The 7103-nt window shown below is 36.0% G+C and overlaps 1 non-coding gene across 1 annotated transcript; it reads left to right on the forward strand.

Annotated features, from left to right (window-relative positions):
• Window positions 1-457: 457 nt before the first annotated feature.
• LOC131156875 (small nucleolar RNA R71) lies at window positions 458-563 on the forward strand. The gene has a single exon (XR_009137140.1). It is a non-coding gene; the product is annotated as a small nucleolar RNA R71 (small nucleolar RNA).
• The last annotated feature ends 6540 nt before the right edge of the window (window positions 564-7103 follow it).

Consider the following 7103-nt stretch of genomic DNA (forward strand, 5'->3'; position numbering starts at 1 on the left):
TACTTTTTCAAAATTCATATCCATTTTTCCTAGTTCGCAGCCGCACCTTTTTGCTAGAGTGGTTCTCTTATAGGGTCCGGGACGTCGCGACATGGGTAATTATAGCATGTATGTGCAGGGTCGAAGAAAATTGTGCAAACTTTTACACACGCCATTGATTGTGGTTGTTGTCGTAGAGATAAAAACTGATCGAGTTTTTGGGATTTGTGTGTAGTTTAGGAACTAGGTTCTGACTTGTGGCGAACTTGTAAACTTCCTTAGATTTAGAGGTTGATAGATTGGGTAATCTATGAGTGGCAGTCATGTGTTGCTAAGAATTTTCAGTCAAATTTTCAAAGAGAACCTAGGCCTCGTTCTTGTGCTTTGTAAGGAAAGTACCTCTGCACAATGCATAAACCATGAACCTATCTCTCTCAGCTAACCCTTTGAAAAAGTTTGAACTAATTGTCACTTGGAGACCTGATGATGTGGACATTTACGAAGTAGGTCCCTAAAACGCTTCCAGGTCTCAAAGAAAAGTTTTCCATCCATTTGTATGAAACTTGTGATTGCCCTTTGTAACTGGTTAGTCTTCCCAATTAGAAAGTACTTTTTTAGGAATTCATGCATAGTGGCCCAGTTGGTCACTAAGTTTGGTTCTAAGGACGTCAGCCAATATTTGACCTTATCCTTAAGAGAGAATGGAAAAAGCCTAAGATGAAGAGGATCATCACTAAAATTAGTTATACGGATGGTGGAGAAAATCTCCAAGAACTCATTTAGATGCTGATAAGGATTTTTTGTGGGATTCCCATGAAAGTTGGGTAGCATTGAGATGATTGAACTCTTAATCTCGAATTGTACTACCTAAACATTTGGGAACTGGATGCAGAACTGCGAGGTTTATGCATTAGGTACAAAGTAGTCCCTAAGAGGCCGAAGGGGTTGCTCTCCTACCATAGGTAGGTTAGGAGCTTGGGGTTCTGGGATTTGTTCAGCAGGAACCGGTGGGTTATTTTTGGCTATAACTTTCAGTTCAGACGACTCAGCCTTCTCTAGATCAGAGATAGGTTTCCTAAGGGACTTACAAGATTTTTCAATCTTAGGATCTATGGGAATTATCTTAGGTTCCAAAGAACACATACCAAACATACACACTTTTAATAACAAAGATTCAAACTTCAGAAACAGTAATCAAAAATAAAAAATAAAAATAATAAAGAAAGTGAAAATAAAAGGAGAGCAAATCAAAAGAACAAGGTAACAATACCCTAAATTAGAAGTTGGTTCATAACCATTGCCAAGTCTCCAAAAACGGCGCCAAAATTTGGTAGGCTCACCAAGGCTTTGGTCCTTAACTACCAAAGATAAAATTTATAGTGCCTAACTATCCCAAGTTCTGTAGAAAGTGGGGAAGTCATGTGATACCCCATGGATGAAAGACTTAAAAGGATTAAATGTTATTACTCATATCAAAAAGATGCACCTTTCTTTTTGGGAGCTTTCCCATAAGAACTCCATAGTTAAGCCTACTTGACTTGGAGCAATCTTGGGATGGGTGACCACCTAGGAAGTTTTCTCAGGAAGTGTGTGAGTGAGGACAAAACATACTGAAAAGGACACGTGTTGGTTTGTGGGGCCAATCATTAGTCTGATAAGGCTCGCCCCCTATTGTCTGGTCCAGGTGGAGGAGGAGAGACACAATGCTCCCTGGCAGACCCGGGTTGGGGCGTTACAAGTCGGGTGTTGATCCACGAAGACTTAAAGCGCAGTTATGAGACCTCTTCCAAATTAGTTTACTAAAGCCTTGTTATGAAAAGAAGTAAAAGATGATATTTTTTAGGGTATTTTATATGTAACTACTAGAAAGCAATTAAACAAAGGCATGTAAACTAACACTACTGGAAAGCAAGTAAAACCTATGTTACCCTACTCCTACAAAGCAGTGTTGATGGCTGAATCAGGCGCTGAACGACATGCCTCTAACTACACTTCTTTAGCCTTTGATAGAAGGACAAACCCAAGAATCTCAGGCCAAAGCGGGTGAGGGATGTACGAGGGCACAGGGTAGCAAGGGTGCACCAACCATCCATAGAACGGTTAGGAATTAGAGTATACCCTGTCTCAATAATCACAAACACCTCTGGGGAATCCGTGGCCAACTATTTCCCTTGGATGGAGACGTAGTAGTGCTTATCCTTATCTACAACCTTTCATCACACACACAACAAAAAATTGAAAGCAGGTAAAGAAAGTAGTAAAATGAAAGCAAGTAAAGAATATAAAGCATGTAAAAAGTTCATGCCTTTGCATTCATCACGTCTGTCACTAACGCCAGGAAGTACAAAATAAGATCGTGTAAAATAAACGGAAGCACAAGAACACCGCCAATTATTACAGGCCGTCGGACACTTCATGCACAGACCAAAACAAGAATTGAAATCTACCCCACTCCTAATCTAAAGTGACTCTCAATTATTTCTTAAGTCTACCACTTACCTAAGAGAGGCCAAAAAGGAACCCAAAGCTCGTGTTCATAGTGAATGCTTATAAGCTCTAGGGTTTACAAGCTTTTTTTTTTACAAGTTAGGAAATTTTGCAACAAATCTTGCGTAGAAGATTGTTGCCGTCGACCAAGTCACCCCTATGTCATTCTTGTGCGTGCCCTGGTCGAGACTCATGGGAAATAAGGAATTTGAATCTTCGATGTCTTCAACCCCGACACGCCTCAGGGTCTTGCTAGTCGAGTTGATGGTTGAAACATGCAAGATCTCGATCTTTAGGAAATCTCAGGAACTTGACATAGTCGCCCATTAAGGTCTCTTAGTCGAACACTTCATCGAGACTCTCGATAATTATGCTCTTAGTTCTAGCATAGTATCTCGACACAGTCACCTTGGAGAGTCACTTGGTCGAGGACTTGGTCAAACCTTGTAGCATTTTGATTACAATCTGAACCTTAAAGTCTGCAGTGGAAGACTAAGTCGCCCCTGTGTGTTGCTAATTGTGCCACATGGTCGAACATTGTCTTCTTGTCCCTTGATGGTTTGAAGCTTCAGGAGCTTAGCTGAGAATCTAATTTGAGCTTTGAGTCATCCAAATCCTTCTTAGCTTCTTGTAATACCTAATTACATGGTTTTAACCCGTTTTTCCTAAAAATACAAACAAACCTTGCATAGCTCTGAACAATAATAACTTTGGGTAAATACATAGTAAAATGAGGATAAACAAAGATAAAATGAGGGTCTAAAATCATGCATTTTAGGGACTCATCAGAAGCCATAAGGCACTTAAAGAACGCATCACATGACCTACTGCATGCAAAATTGAAGAGCAAGGAGTGAAAACTTTATTCTTTTCAGTTGTATTGCATTTAGTTTGTATTGTAAATGCATGTCTTGCATGATTTTGTTTAATTCTTAATACTAACCATAGAAAGACCTTAAGGAATCAATATTTTCATGAAAAACCTTTTCATTAAAGTGCTAAACTTATGCAAAATCGTTTGAAGTGTTTTTTAGGTCAAAAGAGGGCTAAAAATCAATTTTTCAAAGTGCCCAGTCGACCGGCCTCTTAGGCTTAGTCCACCGACCAGACCACTTGGCTAGAATTGCATTTGGCAAAAGGCCCAGTCGACCAGACAAAATAAATGGCCAGACTTGCGTTTTTGCAAAGGTCCAGTTGGCTAACCCCTTAAGCCCCAGTCGACCAGAGGTCTCGGGTTGCACAAATTTTGAGCTCCCCATGGCCATAAAAATCAAATTTAATATTATTTTATTGGTTTAGTAGTCACATAACAGCTAGAATTTGAAAAATCCTATAAATACCTTGCTCAAAGCAATTAAAATGACTTTTTAACACATATATTCTTACTCTTACATTTGTGGGCGTTTACTTTACAAATCAAAGCTCTCTTGTATTCATTTATTGCAAATATCTTTTGAGAGCAAATCTATAGTTTCTCCCACTCTTTTCTTTGAAAATATTTTTAGAGAAACCATTTATTGTAAGTAAATCTTTGAGCTTTATTTTCACTCATCCTTTCAAAACCAAAGAGGCAGTTTACTCTCTTCTACTCAATTTTTGAATATCTTCTCTTGAGAGCAAAATCAAATTTCTCCAGCCATTTTTTATTGCAAAAATATTTGTTGGGTAAAACATTTATTCCATCCTAGATCTTGGAAGCATTTATTGCACATATATTTTTAAAATAAAAGATCACCTACTCTCATTTATTTCAAAATATTTGTTGAGAGAGTAAACACACAAACTCTATTAAGCTTTAAATCATAGCTTGTGAGAGTGTTTAGAATTTCATTGTATAACTTGGCTTTTAATAAGCATTCATTTATACAAAAAAATTTATTCTCTTTGTATCCCTACGGTTCGGATATTGAATCGTGTCGGGCATGGGGAATCGCCTGGAGAGGAGGGCTCCATCCTATTGAAGGAGTGTTGTAAAGGGATGCTCCACCCTACTAAAGGACTGTTTAGCGGGGGGCTCTGCCCGAGTGAAGGAGTGGTGTAAAAGTGGCTCTGCTTTATTTAAGGAGTGGTATAGTGAAATCCTCAAGCGGATTGACTTGAGGCAAGGACATAGGCGGGGACAGCCGAACCTCATAACAATCTTGTGTTCGCACCTTCTTTCCCTACTGTCTTTATTTTTCAGAACTTCTATGTTTATGTTTGATTTTTTGCGGTTATTATATATGTGTTGAATACTTGTAAACTTAAATACTTGTGGTATTTAAGAGTGTTTCGAAAACTGCTAGGCTTGCAAAATACTGGTTGTGGTATTTGAGATTGTTTAGAAAAACCCTAGGCTTGCTCAATCACAAACAATGTCCCCTCAGGGTACTAAGCCTATTTTACCTATTTTCTTATGAATTTCAACGCGAGAGAGGCTCAAGTTTGAATGACTTTTCATTTTTACTGTTCGTGCATAGGTTTCTTTGTACTTGTTCCACCATCTAGATTAAAACCTATAGCAATCATCTTAGCTATTTAACTTGTTCTAAGTATATGAAGCTCTAGTTGATTAAATTTAAGGACAAGTGCTTGTAAAGTGAATAAGAATAAATACTCTTAAAAGTTAAAAATACTATTAAGATTAGAAGAGTATTTAAAAGATGCAAGACATTATATAGGATAAGCAAGCTAGAAAATATGTCCTAACTTATTTTGGAAAAGAGCATTATGGAATATACAAATTTCTTGAACATAGCTCTTTTGAGATTGGAAAGTATCCTTTTAGATATGATCACAAGTTAGAGTAAGGATATGAACCAATGAAAGGATGAGTCTTTACCTGATGTGATCGTGGTTTGGTAAAGATTTCCTATGGAAGAGATGGTGAACCAAAATCAGAGGATTTTTATATTTTAAGCACAAAGGTAATATTTCAGTTTAACTAAGTGAAAAGCTTGAATCCCTTAGTGAATACCCCTAATTTGATTATGAAAGACTATCTTAAAATAAGCACTAGGTAGACTAGGAATTTATGAAAAACAATGCTTATGATGAAAGTGATGGCTAGATTTCGATCAAGGCTTTTAAGGCTCTAAGATGAGTTTGGCGATAGATGATGCATAGTGTAAGTTTGATTCGTTAAAAACTCAAGGTTGTGCGATGGACAAAATATGCTTAATTTTAAGATATTTATATTTAATTAGCATGAATTAAGCATTAAGAATTAGTTACCAAGTGAAGATCCATTGTCCATTTGGAAGTGGATTTATTTAAGCATGGTTTTAAGACATTATTCAAATTATGATTTATGTTCTTCATCTTAGAAATATAAGGTTCCAGATATTTCAGTTTTTTATGCTCTCGACCTTTACTTTGAACAATTCAGAGAAATGATATGGAAAAATGTGGAGACATGACATCCCATTCAAGCATATGCAATGCTCATTCCTAATTAGTTCAAAGTTCGTAGGCTATGACCAATATTTTCATATTTAATCCAATCATTATATATATATATATATATATATATATATTTATATATATATATATATACACACACACATTAAGTGATTAGATTTGATACATTACTTGAATTTTCATATTGGCATGACTCTCTAGTGATCTTAGTATAACACTAGTGTCTAGTGAATGCATATACTAAGGTTTAACAATTTAAAAGAACACCACTTCCCAAGCCTCTTAGTCATCACTACCCCTAAACCTAATCCTATGACCTAAGGAACAATTAAACAATTCCCTACTGGATCTCATTCTTCCTTTGGTCCTTAGGGGTTTGCCTTCATGATAATTCATGCCATTTTCTTATCCATGCCTCTAACACTTCTAAATAGACAAGTAAACTTGGCGTGCCCTTTCTTCTTATAAAATAGGCAAGTTTTATATGCATAAGAAGAATTTTTCTTATATATATATATATTGCTTGGCGAGGCATCAAAATGGCTATGGGATTTACAAGATGAACCCTTTTTGAAAGATTTATTTATTTTAACTCTTAAGGGTTTATTCGGGTTATCTTTTTCACATGTGGATTTGGAAATCATTTCAGAATAATTTTCAATTTTTATTTCAAAGCAAATGATTTTCAAAACCTTCACAATCTTTTTCTTTTCTAAGGTGGCATGATATTCTTCTTTTAAAATTTTTGCCACATTTTTACTTTCATTTTTGAAAAATGTTTTCTTTTTAGACATCACAACTAGAATCTTATGCATTTTAAATGAAGCATTTTCTAGTTGATTGTAAGAAAGCATGCTTTTATTATAAAGATCAACACATGATTCATCATAGGAATTATCACAATAATTATCATATGAATCAATGCATGAAATATTAACTGAATTATCACTAGGGCAATCAGATCATTCATCGCATGATATATTGCAAGATTCAACACAAGAATCATTAATTAAGGTAGAAAGGGAAGCATGTACCTCTTCAACTTTTTTGTCAATTTAAGCAATTTTTCTATGATTTACCTTTTCTTGATCATTTGGGGTTGAAATATTCGGAGTAGTAGACTCCTCCTCTTTGGTTCCCCCATATTTCCTTTCCAGCTCTTCCCAAATTTCTCTTGCATATTTACATGCCATGATATTACGAAAAACAATAGGATTTAGAGCACGATAAAGCATATC

Source organism: Malania oleifera, chromosome 5, assembly GCF_029873635.1.
Source record: "Malania oleifera isolate guangnan ecotype guangnan chromosome 5, ASM2987363v1, whole genome shotgun sequence".
Taxonomy (NCBI): domain Eukaryota; kingdom Viridiplantae; phylum Streptophyta; class Magnoliopsida; order Santalales; family Ximeniaceae; genus Malania; species Malania oleifera.